The 12,662-nt window shown below is 47.7% G+C and overlaps 1 long non-coding RNA gene across 1 annotated transcript; it reads right to left on the bottom strand.

Annotated features, from left to right (window-relative positions):
- Positions 1 to 5,627: 5,627 nt before the first annotated feature.
- LOC142910662 (uncharacterized) lies at positions 5,628 to 12,614 on the bottom strand. The gene is made up of 3 exons (XR_012933057.1): positions 12,501 to 12,614; positions 9,170 to 9,234; positions 5,628 to 5,796 (listed from the first exon to the last, which is right to left on the bottom strand). It is a non-coding gene; the product is annotated as an uncharacterized LOC142910662 (long non-coding RNA).
- Positions 12,615 to 12,662: the final 48 nt, after the last annotated feature.

Below are 12,662 nucleotides of genomic sequence, written 5' to 3'. Positions count from 1 at the left end.
TTTGTTTTTGGCATCATCCGAGATAGTGCTTTGGCGCGCGGCAGTCACACACACAAAAGACAAAGATCCCCCGTATAGCCTTAACAGACTGTAGGAGCAAGTGCTGTTAGCGAGCAGCACCTATGAAGACCGGCACGGCACACGAGGGGGTGGGTGGCCAGCACCACGCCCGACCGCCTTTGTCTTTCTCTCCGGGCGGCGCACGATTCTGCTCGCAGCTCCTCACTCACTCTCAGAACTCACCAATTGTATTCGCGCCGCGGCCCTCAGCTTCTCGCAACTCTTATCGCTCATCAAAATCCTTGACTCTGGAAAGCAACTCAAAATATCAGGGTAAATGTAGAATAAAACTTTCAGCGACGCTGTCGGTCAGCACCCAGCAACACTTCACCCCTCTCCTCTGCAAGACGAAGTTGCATGATCGTTTGTCCTTGCTTATATGTGAAATAAAGTGAATAAAAAAATAACGACGTCGTGATATGTATACAAAAATCACGACTTTGTGATATTTTTAATATTTTTTAATTCACAGTCTGTTCAAGGCTACACGGGGGATCTTTCTCTTTGTGTTGGGTGCTAACAACACTTGCCCCAACAGTCTGTTCAGGCTACATGGGGGATCATTGTCTTTGTGTTAGGTGCTCACTAACAGCACTTGCCCTAACAGTCTGCTCAGGTTATACGGGGGATCTTTGTCTTTGTGTTAGGTGCTCGCTAACAGCACTTGCCCTAACAGTCTGCTCAGGTTATACGGGGGATCTTTGTCTTTGTGTTGGGTGCTAACAGCACTTGCCCCAACAGTCTGTTAAGGCTATACTGGGGATCTTTGTATTTGTGTTAGGTGCTCGCTAACAGCACTTGCCCCAACAGTCTGTGTGTGTGTACACTGTGTGTGTACACTGTGAGTGTGTACACTGTGTGTGTCCACTCTGTGTGTACACTGTATGTGTGTACACTGTGTGTGTGTACACTGTGTGTGTACACACACACAGTGTACACACACACAGTGTACACACGCAGTGTAGACTGTGTGTGTACACTGCGTGTGTACACTGTGTGTGTCCACTCTGTGTGTACACTGTGTGTGTGTACACGGTGTGTACACTGTGTGTGTGTACACTGTGTGTGTGTGCACTGTGTGTGTGTGTCCACTCTGTGTGTACACTGTGTGTGTGTACACTGTGTGTACACTGTGTGTGTGTACACTGTGTGTGTCCACTCTGTGTGTACACTGTGTATACACTGTGTGTGTACACTGTGTGTGTGTACTGTGTGTGTGTGTACACTGTGTGTGTGTACACTGTGTGTGTGTGCACTGTGTGTGTGGACACTGTGTGTGTAGTGGGGGGCACAGATGGTGCATTGGCCAGTCATCTCAGTCAGTCGACCCATGGCATCTTTTCATCAATTTATTATTTTCAATTTATTATTTTTATTTGTTACTAATTTTATAAAAATGTTAATTTAGAATTTTTATCTTTCATTTTGTTTATTTTTTGTTTTCTATCTACGTGACTTTACCGAAAGAACCAGGAATATGGCAGCGCATTCTCTATTTGTTGCAGAGGTTTAAGGTTCAAACCCGACAGGCACACCTGGCTACCCCAGTAACATTCACCACAATATGCGCAGTCTGCTTAACAGCGGATGTAAAACAGTATTGTGTCACTCAAAACGCACGGGTCATTGCGTGTTGGTGTCACGGTCAAAATTGTGGTTAATTCCAGACATTATCCAGAATCTCCACAAGGGAGATGACGCGTCAATGATCGCCCCCTTACCGACAGACTCATGCCACGTGCAGGCGGGTGTAGGGCCACCTTGTGCCACACAGGGGCAGCTGCCACTTAGGGGCACCCTTCGATTGTTTGAGATGAGATTCGATACGAAACACCGAGTACGCAAGCGACTTATGAGTGCAAATATGTTGCTTATAACGTAGTGAATCCATAATAGAAGTTTTTTGGGTTTCATCGCGTAAATATATAAATGTTGTGTCGTTAAAACCCGCCACCACCCGACACAGCCAACTAGTAAGGGTTGTCACGTAAACAGAACGTGCCAATTCGTCACTAGCACAGCACAAGTGTATAGTGTAGTGTATATAGTAGTGTATAGTGTAGTGTATATAGTAGTGTATAGTGTAGTGTATATAGTAGTGTATAGTGTAGTGTATATAGTAGTGTATAGTGTAGTGTATATAGTAGTGTATAGTGTAGTGTATATAGTAGTGTACTAGCACAGCATTAGCGTGTAGTGTATAGTGTAGTGTATATTGTAGTGTGTAGTGTATAGTGCAGTGTATATAGTAGTGTATAGTGTAGTGTATATAGTAGTGTATAGTGTAGTGTATATAGTAGTGTATAGTGTAGTGTATATAGTAGTGTACTAGCACAGCACTAGCGTGTAGTGTGTAGTGTAGTGTATATTGTAGTGTATAGTAGTGTGTAGTGTAGTGTATAGTGTATGGTACTAGCACAGCACTAGTGTGTAGTGTATAGTGTAGTGTATAGTGTAGTGTACTAGCACAGCACTAGTGTATAGTGTAGAGTGTAGTGTATAGTGTAGTGTACTAACACAGCACTAGTGTGTAGTGTATAGTGTAGTGTATAGTGTAGTGTATAGTGTAGTGTACTAGCAAAGCACTAGTGTGTAGTGTAGTGTATAGTGTAGTGTATAGTGCAGTGTATAGTAGTGCATAGTGTAGAGTAGTTTAGTGTATAGTGTATTGTACTAGCACAGCACTAATGTGCAGTGTAGTGTATAGTGTAGTTTACTAGCACAGCACTAGTGTGTAGTGTAGTGTATAGTGTAGTGTACTAGCACAACACTATTGTGTAGTGTAGTGTATTGTGTAGGGTATAGTGTAGTGTACTAGCACAGCACTAGGGTGTAGTGTAGTGTATAGTGTAGTGTATAGTGTAGTGTAGAGTAGTGTAGTGTATAGTGTAGTGTACTAGCACTGCACTAGTGTGTAGTGTAGTGTATAGTGTAGTGTATAGTGTAGTGTATAGTGTAGTGTACTAGCACTGCACTAGTGTGTAGTGTAGTGTATAGTGCAATGTATAGTGTAGTGTATAGTGTAGTGTACTATCACAGCACTAGTGTGTAGTGTATAGTGTAGTGTACTAGCACAGCACGAGTCTGTAGTGTAGAGTAGTGTAGTGTATAGTGTAGTGTATAGTGTAGTGTATAGTGTAGAGTATAGTGTACTAGCACAGCATGTGTGTAGTGTAGAGTAGTGTATAGTATAGTGTACTAGCACAGCACGAGTGTGTAGTGTAGTGTATAGTGTAGTGTATAATAGTGTATAGTGTAGTGTAGAGTAGTGTAGTGTATAGTGCAGTGTACTAGCACAGCACTAGTGTGTAGTGTATAGTGTAGTGTACTAGCACAGCGCTAGTGTAGTGTATAGTGTAATGTATAATAGTGTATAGTGTAGTGTAGAGTAGTGTAGTGTATAGTGCAGTGTACTAGCACAGCACTAGTGTGTAGTGTATAGTGTAGTGTACTAGCACAGCGCTAGTGTAGTGTATAGTGTAGTGTAGAGTAGTTTAGTGTATAGTGTAGTGTACTAGCACAGCACTAGTGTAGTGTATAGTGTAGTGTAGAGTAAAGTCACGTAGAATGAGAATAAAATAATAAATTGATAAAATAAAATAACACAACAATATTCTCACGACGTTTCGGCCACAACACAAGCGGCCTTCATCAGGTGAAGGGGCGAGACTGTCTGGTAGGACAGCGCTGGAGCGCTGTGACTTTACCGAAAGAACCAAAGAAGATGAATCATTGCAGTCACGAAAGCTTTAAATCGAAATTTAGTGTAGAGTAGTTTAGTGTATAGTGTAGTGTACTAGCACAGCACTAGTGTGTAGTGTATTGTACTAGCACAGCACTAGTGTGTAGTGTGTAGTGTATTGTATAGTGTAGTGTACTAGCACAGCACTAGTGTGTAGTGTAGTGTGTAATATAGTGTAGAGTAGTTTAGTGTATAGTGTAGTGTACTAGCACAGCACTAGTGTGTAGTGTATAGTGTAGTGTACTAGCACAGCACTAGTGTGTATTGTAGTGTATAGTGTAGTAGTGTGTAGTGTAGTGTATTTCATACAGCTGCGGGGACATGCCCCTTGCACTGCACACAATTTTTATATCCATGTAATGAGTGGCTCCGACACGGTAAAGACTTGAAGTTTGTTTATTAATAAATATTCGCACAGACTTGTTCCTCTCTCTCTCTGCGGATGTCCACCCGCGCTCACCCCGCTCACCAACACGCCGCCGGCTGATGGCGGCGTGTTGGTGAGTGGGGTGAGCGGGGTAAGCGCCATGTGGCCATAAACCCACTCACCAACACGCCGCCGGCTGACGGCGCGCTGGGGAGCGGCTGAGCGGCTGGAGGTCTCGACGCCACGTGGCCGGTGGAGATGGCGGGGCAGCAGCAGCTATGGGGAGCTCCTCTCGATCTTCAACACCGACCCCTAACGTTGCTGTGCCCCCGGCTTATAAACGCTCCACGGAGGCTAAGCCCCGCCTCTGGCCACGCCCCTCTTGGAACCTTCAGGAACGTTTCAGAGGCTTCCCTGGTGGATCCTTTCACCCAGATGTAATACCCACTATAGATAAACACAGCCTGTATAAGGTAATTCAGTTCGATCCTCCACACATTTCGAACCGCTTTTAATGAACGCACGCCCAGTGTCAATTGTGGCATTCGGCAAAGGTAACTTTAAACCTAATGTCAAAATAATTAACGTCCACAAACAAACGATAACCATCAAACGAGGAAGGACACCAGTTCAATCCCTGGTTGGGGGCCGACTCAGCCCAACATGTCTACAACAACTCCACGTCCGAGGCTCGAACGCAAAAAGACGGAAACCTCCCCAGGGTTCCACGTGGAGACCTGGGGACACTTGGAGGCATTTTGACACCACCCACCACCCCCGCACGGTGCGATGCTGAGACGCTTGGAGCAGGCCGCACACACCCCCCTCCATCCTCCCCTTCCTCCCTCCCCCCTTCCCTCCCACCCCTCTCTCCCCTCCCTCCTCCCCTCCCTCCCTTCCACCCCTCCCCTCCCTCCCACCCCTCTCTTCCCTCCCTATCTCCCTCACCCACTGCTCGTCCCTCCTGACCCCCCCCTCCCAAACTGATGATACGGGTTCCATCTCAGCGTCATTGCCTGTCGCAGTCGCTCCATCCACTCACGCCCCCTCCGACCCCTCTCCCCGCCCCCCCCTGCACCCCTTCCCTCCGCCCTCCCTCCTCCTCCCCCTCTCTCCACCCCTCCCCCCGCTCCACCCACCCCTCCTCCCTCCGCCTCCTCTATAACCCCCCCTCCCCCAACTCTGCTCCCTCCACCTCTCCCCCCGCGCCCCGCCGTGCCCCCCCCGGCGTGTCTCCACGCCTCCTCCGTCGGGTTGAAGTGGACGTTCCGCCCCCGGCTGGCGAGCTCCTGTAGCTCCCGTCGCCTCTCGACAGAACTCCGATGCCGCGAGAACTGTTCCCTCAAGAACACCTCGCGCTCCATCGCAACCCTCGCCTGCTCCACCGTCTCCCTCTGCCTCACCCGTGAGTCCCTCCTCGACTCCCTGTCGCCTCCGGCCCCGCTGCTGACCCCCCGCCCCCGGCCCTCCCTGTCCGGCGGCCGCTGCTGCCCCCTGTCGGCGTCAATCAGCTGCCTTAGCCTGTCCGAGATGTCGGAGATCCTCCCGCGGTTGACTTCTCCTCCTCGACCTCGGCCCCTCTCCATGGCCGGCGGTTGTCACCGGTCGGATTCTTGCTCGGCCCCTCCTGTGCCGTCACAGCAACCATCGCGGCCGTCATCGCCTCCAACACCGTCACCTCTGCGTGGGTCTCTGTAGGTCTCTGTGAGTGTGCTGGTTTCTGTGGCTCTCCGTGGGTCTCTATCAGTGACGTGCGGTGAGGTCAATGGCTGGGGGAGGCACTGGCTGGTGTCAGAGCCAGATTCACACACTGAGGGGGGCGTGGCCTCACTGATGTGGGCGTGGCCTCACTGAGGGGGCGTGTTAGACACGTCCCCCTCAGTGAGGCAGATGTGAGAGCTGCCTCCCCTGGTGCTTTTTCATTGCAGTTTCACGACGAGACCAGCGGCCCTACATATCTTTATACATACACGTGAAATAAGTTACCTGGAGTATGGAAGGCGAGGACATGAAATGAAGGGGTCTACAAACATTACATTGGTGACATACTGAGATAGTAACAAGCACGTGCTTTTTGCCCACGCTCCATCCAGTTACTGAGGGGTTGCGCAATCAGAGGGGAGGCTGAGCTCGTCGCTGTCTCACCTCTCGTCTCTTCCTGTATTTGCAGCGGAGCTCCGCAAATTTGGCGATTTTGACTCTAAAAATGATTGGAATCGTACAGAAATTACATTCATAACACACATCAGTGGAAAAATCTTAATATTTATTTTATTGGATTATTCTTTATTTTTACTTTTCGTAACAGCTGTTTTCATTGGAGTATCACAGGTGAGGCTCTGCCTCCCTTGCCTCCCCTGACCGCACGTCCCTGGTCTCTATGAGTGTGAGTTTCTGTGGGAATGAGTCTCTGTGGGTAGCAGTGGGTCTCTATGAGTGTGGGTTTCTGTGGGTATGGGTCTCTGTGGGTAGTAATGGGTCTCTATGAGTGTGGGTTTCTGTGGATATGGGTCTCTGTGGGTAGTAATGGGTCTCTATGAGTGTGGGTTTCTGTGGGAATGCGTCTCTGTGGGTAGCAGTGGGTCTTTATGAGTGTGGGTTTCTGTGGGTATGGGTCTCTGTGGGTAGCAGTGGGTGTCTATGAGTGTGGGTTTCTGTGGGTATGGGTCTCTGTAGGTAGCAGTGGGTGTCTATGAGTGTGGGTTTCTGTGGATATGGGTCTCTGTGGGTAGCAGTGGGTCTCTATGAGTGTGGACATTTGTGAGCATGGGTCTCTGTGGGTAGCAGTGTGTCTCTATGAGTGTGGGTTTCTGTGGGTATGGGTCTCTGTGGGTAGCAGTGGGTCTCTATGAGTGTGGGTTTCTGTGGATATGGGTCTCTGTGGGTAGCAGTGGGTCTCTATGAGTGTGGGTTTCTGTGGGAATGGGTCTCTGTGGGTAGCAGTGGGTCTCTATGAGTGTGGGTTTCTGTGGATATGGGTCTCTGTGGGTAGCAGTGGGTCTCTATGAGTGTGGGCATTTGTGAGCATGGGTCTCTGTGGGTAGCAGTGGGTCTCTATGAGTGTGGGTTTCTGTGGGTATCTGTCTCTGTGGGTAGCAGTGGGTCTCTATAAGTGTGGGTTTCTGTGGGTATGGGTCTCTGTGGGTAGCAGTGGGTCTCTATGAGTGTGGGTTTCTGTGGGTATGGGTCTCTGGGTAGCAGTGGGTCTCTATGAGTGTGGGTTTATGTGGGTATGGGTCTCTGTGGGTAGCAGTGGGTCTCTATGAGTGTGGGTTTCTGTGGATATGGGTCTCTGTGGGTAGCAGTGGGTCTCTATGAGTGTGGGTTTCTGTGGGAATGGGTCTCTGTGGGTAGCAGTGGGTCTCTATGAGTGTGGGTTTCTGTGGATATGGGTCTCTGTGGGTAGCAGTGGGTCTCTATGAGTGTGGGCATTTGTGAGCATGGGTCTCTGTGGGTAGCAGTGGGTCTCTATGAGTGTGGGTTTCTGTGGGTATCTGTCTCTGTGGGTAGCAGTGGGTCTCTATAAGTGTGGGTTTCTGTGGGTATGGGTCTCTGTGGGTAGCAGTGGGTCTCTATGAGTGTGGGTTTCTGTGGGTATGGGTCTCTGGGTAGCAGTGGGTCTCTATGAGTGTGGGTTTCTGTGGGTATGGGTCTCTGTGGGTAGCAGTGGGTCTCTATGAGTGTGGGTTTCTGTGGGTATGAGTCTCTGTGGGTAGCAGTGGGTCTCTATGAGTGTGGGTTTCTGTGGGAATGGGTCTCTGTGGGTTGCAGTGGGTCTCTATGAGTGTGGGTTTCTGTGGGTATGGGTCTCTGTGGGTAGCAGTGGGTCTCTATGAGTGTGGGTTTCTGTGGGTATGGGTCTCTGTGGGTAGCAGTGGGTCTCTATGAGTGTGGGTTTCTGTGGGTATGAGTCTCTGTGGGTAGCAGTGGGTCTCTATGAGTGTGGGTTTCTGTGGGAATGGGTCTCTGTGGGTTGCAGTGGGTCTCTATGAGTGTGGGTTTCTGTGGGTATGGGTCTCTGTGGGTAGCAGTGGGTCTCTATGAGTGTGGGTTTCTGTGGGTATGGGTCTCTGTGGGTAGCAGTGGGTCTCTATGAGTGTGGGTTTCTGTGGGTATGGGTCTCTGTGGGTAGCAGTGGGTCTCTATGAGTGTGGGTTTCTGTGGGTATGGGTCTCTGTGGGTAGCAGTGGGTCTCTATGAGTGTGGGTTTCTGTGGGTATGAGTCTCTGTGGGTCGCAGTGGGTCTCTATGAGTGTGGGTCTCTGTGGGTATGGGTCTCTGTGGGTAGCAGTGGGTCTCTATGAGTGTGGGTTTCTGTGGGTATGGGTCTCTGTGGGTAGCAGTGGGTCTCTATGAGTGTGCGTCTCTGTGGGTATGGGTCTCTGTGGGTAGCAGTGGGTCTCTATGAGTGTGGGTTTCTGTGGGTATGGGTCTCTGTGGGTAGCAGTGGGTCTCTATGAGTGTGGGTTTCTGTGGGTATGGGTCTCTGTGGGTAGCAGTGGGTCTCTATGAGTGTGGGTTTCTGTGGGTATGGGTCTCTGTGGGTAGCAGTGGGTCTCTATGAGTGTGGGTTTCTGTGGGTATGGGTCTCTGTGGGTAGCAGTGGGTCTCTATGAGTGTGGGTTTCTGTGGGTATGGGCCTCTGTGGGTAGCAGTGGGTCTATATGAGTGTGGGCATTTGTGAGCATGGGTCTCTGTGGGTAGCAGTGGGTCTCTATGAGTGTGGGTTTCTGTGGGTATGGGTCTCTGTGGGTAGCAGTGGGTCTCTATGAGTGTGGGTTTCTGTGGGTATGAGTCTCCGTGGGTCTTTGTAAGCATGGGTCTCTGTGAGTGTGGGGCCTTACGTGGTGAAATTAAAATTATTGTGAGGTGATGTATGATGATTATGCGTAATCTAAACTGTTTTTTGTGTGTATACATAAACTGTATATTATGTATATATAAAGTGTATATTATGTATATATGAACTGTATATTATGTATATATAAACTGTATATTACGTGTATATAAACTGTCCGCACCAGGGACAGCTCCAAGCGAGGAGTGAGGAGCACGCTGGGGCCTTCTTGGCGTTGATTCAGCGACGGAGAGCCGTGGGGAGAGAGGGGGTGAGATGGGAAGAGATGAGAGAGGGACATCGAAAGAGAGAGATGAAACATCTCCTGCTGCTACTTTTGCTGCGTCTCCCCTTAAACTCATACAGGAGACTTTACATTATAGTGGTAGTAGGACACAGTACTACTACTACACAGTACTACTACTACACAGTACTACTACTACACAGTACTATTACACAGTACTACTACACAGTACTACTACTACACAGTACTATTACACAGTACTACTACTACACAGTACTATTACACAGTACTACTACTACACAGTACTACTACACATCACTACTACACAGTACTACTACTACACAGTACTACTACTACTACACAGTACTACTACACAGTACTATTACTACACAGTACTACTACTACACAGTACTACTACTACACAGTACTACTACACAGTACTACTACTACACAGTACTACTACACAGTACTACTATTACACAGTACTACTACACAGTACTACTACACAGTACTATTACTACACAGCACTACTACACAGTACTACTACACAGTACTACTACTACACAGTACTACTACTACACAGTACTATTACTACACAGTACTACTACTACACAGTACTACTACACAGTACTACTACTACACAGTGCTACTACCCAGTACTACTACTACATAGTACTATTACTACACAGTACTACTACTACACAGTACTACTACACAGTACTACTACTACACAGTACGATTACTACACAGTACTACTACTACACAGTACTACTACACAGTACTATTACTACAGAGTACTACTACACAGTACTACTACTACACAGTATTACTACACAGTACTACTACTACACAGTACTACTACACAGTACTACTACACAGTACTATTACTACACAGTACTACTACACAGTACTACTACACAGTACTACTACTACACAGTACTACTACTACACAGTACTATTACTACACAGTACTACTACACAGTACTATTACACAGTACTACTACTACACAGTACTACTACACAGTACTATTACACAGTACTACTACACAGTACTACTACTACACAGTACTACTACACAGTACTATTACACAGTACTACTACACAGTACTACTACTACACAGTACTACTACTACACAGTACTACTACACAGTGCTATTACACAGTACTACTACACAGTACTATTACTACACAGTACTACTACACAGCACTACTACACAGTACTACTACTACACAGTACTACTACTACTACACACGCCAGCTCGTGACGTCTACTTAGTAACACTTGGCCTGCTGAGTCTCTGTTTCTGTCTCTCTCTGTCTCTCTATGTGTCTGCCTCTCTCTCTCTGTGTCTCTCTGTCTGTCTCTTTCTCTATCCCTGTGTCTCTCTCTGTGTCTCTCTCTGTCTCTTTCTCTATCCCTGTGTCTCTCTCTGTGTCTCTCTCTCTGTCTGTCTCTTTCTCTATCCCTGTGTCTCTCTCTGTCTGTCTCTTTCTCTATCCCTGTGTCTCTCTCTGTCTGTCTCTTTCTCTATCCCTGTGTCTCTCTCTGTGTCTCTCTGTCTGTCTCTTTCTCTATCCCTGTGTCTCTCTCTGTATGTCTCTTTCTCTATCTCTGTGTCTCTCTCTGTGTCTCTCTCTGTCTGTCCTTTTCTCTATCCCTGTGTCTCTCTCTGTGTCTCTCTCTCTGTCTGTCCCTTTCTCTATCCCTGTGTCTCTCTCTCTGTCTGTCCCTTTCTCTACCCCTGTCTCTCTCTCTCTGTCTCTTTCTCTATCCCTGTGTCTCTCTCTGTGTCTATCTCTGTCTGTCTCTTTCTCTATCCCTGTGTCTCTCTGTGTCTCTGTCCCTTTCTCTATCCCTGTGTCTCTCTCTCTGTCTGTCTCTTTCTCTATCCCTGTGTGTCTCTCTCTCTGTCTGTCCCTTTCTCTATCCCTGTGTCTCTCTCTCGGAGGCGACGGCGAGATGGTGACGACGATGGACGTGAGTAGCACGACGGGCAATCATCCCACTTCCCAGCAACAGCCACGAGGTCCCACACAGGGGCCCCTCCTGGACTCTCAGCGAGGCCACGCCCCTCCCCGGCCACGCCCTCCTTCTGGAACCTGCGAGCGCCCTTCCCGATTGGCACCCTCTGTGACTTTTAGCCGAGATGTCCCCCTCTCAAGTTTCTACCGTGGCCTGCAGGCGTCAGTAGTGGCGTCGTAGGCAGCGCTATGCCACGCCACTCGCAAAGGTTAAAGGTGAGTACTTAACAATAATGACATTTTGATTTAAAGCTTTCGTGACTGCAGGGATTCATATTCTTGGTTCTTTCGGTAAAGTCACCTGCACGTAGAAGGGAAACAATAAAATAATAAAAATATAAAACAATAAAATTCTCACGAAGTTTCGACTGCAACACGAGCAGTCATCATCAGGTGTTTCCCTTCTACGTGACTTTTACCGAAAGAACCAAGAATAATAATGACATTGCCAGGCATCTTAATTTCTTTGGGAGTACTCCCTCGGTGATTTAATATTGCTCGAAATAGATTGGTTTAATGTGGTTCATTAAGGTCCAGGTAATGACTACGCTTGCTGTACGAGTTACAAATCTGTTATGAGTGGCTAATGCTGATTTGTTTTTACGTGGATTAAATGCACACAGCAGCCAGTGCAAAGGCGTTTTTTTGTACAAATACATTTTGAAGTATATATAGTATGGCCAATTTAAACACTGCATAAAACAAATTATAAGATTAATGCCTTTTAATGTTAATGAATGCAAAGGAAAAAAGATCAAAACACAGTGTTTAACCATTCGGTCTCTGATACATTTAATGTTTAGTTATGAAATCGGCTCAAATCTATCAATATATCAATAGTTACAATTCCTGTAAGTTTTAAACTATTATACACTGCAAGTACATCAAGTGAAGGTTGGTTGAATACGGTAGTTTAAATTTTTGAAGATTTTGGTTGAGGTTTTATTTTGAACAGTACAATCGTGTTCATCAACCAATCAACAGAGAGCCGCTCTATGGGTATCTCGGTAAAGTCAAGTAGGTAATAAAATAATTTAAATTAAAACAACATTTTATCTTATACCTGCTACGTCACTTTACTGAAAGAAACTAAGAGTGTGGATCCCTGCAGTCACGAAAACTTCAAGTCGAGATTATTATTATTGTTGCTGATACAGCTGACCCTGGACTTCCAATATCCCGGGAAAGGATTCGAGACTTCCCCGGACGTCGGCAAACGCGAACTTACCAGGAAGAGAAACCGGGACAGGTGGCAACTCCAGGTGGAGCGCCCCGCGACAATTACCGACCGCGCGCGCGGTCGGAGCGAGCGACTGGCGGCGCGTGGGCGGGGCTTGGTGACTCACCCGGACTGTACCACCCCGCTGGACGTTGTGGGGGGGGGGCTGGC

The sequence above is a fragment of the Petromyzon marinus genome, unplaced genomic scaffold (assembly GCF_048934315.1).
Source record: "Petromyzon marinus isolate PM22_M1 ecotype Great Lakes invasive population unplaced genomic scaffold, UKy_Petmar_22M1.pri1.0 PM_G_Scaffold_15, whole genome shotgun sequence".
In the NCBI taxonomy this organism is placed as follows: Eukaryota; Metazoa; Chordata; class Hyperoartia; order Petromyzontiformes; family Petromyzontidae; genus Petromyzon; species Petromyzon marinus.
Note: the sequence above shows the minus strand (reverse complement) of the source record. Positions and strands in the feature narration are given on the sequence as shown.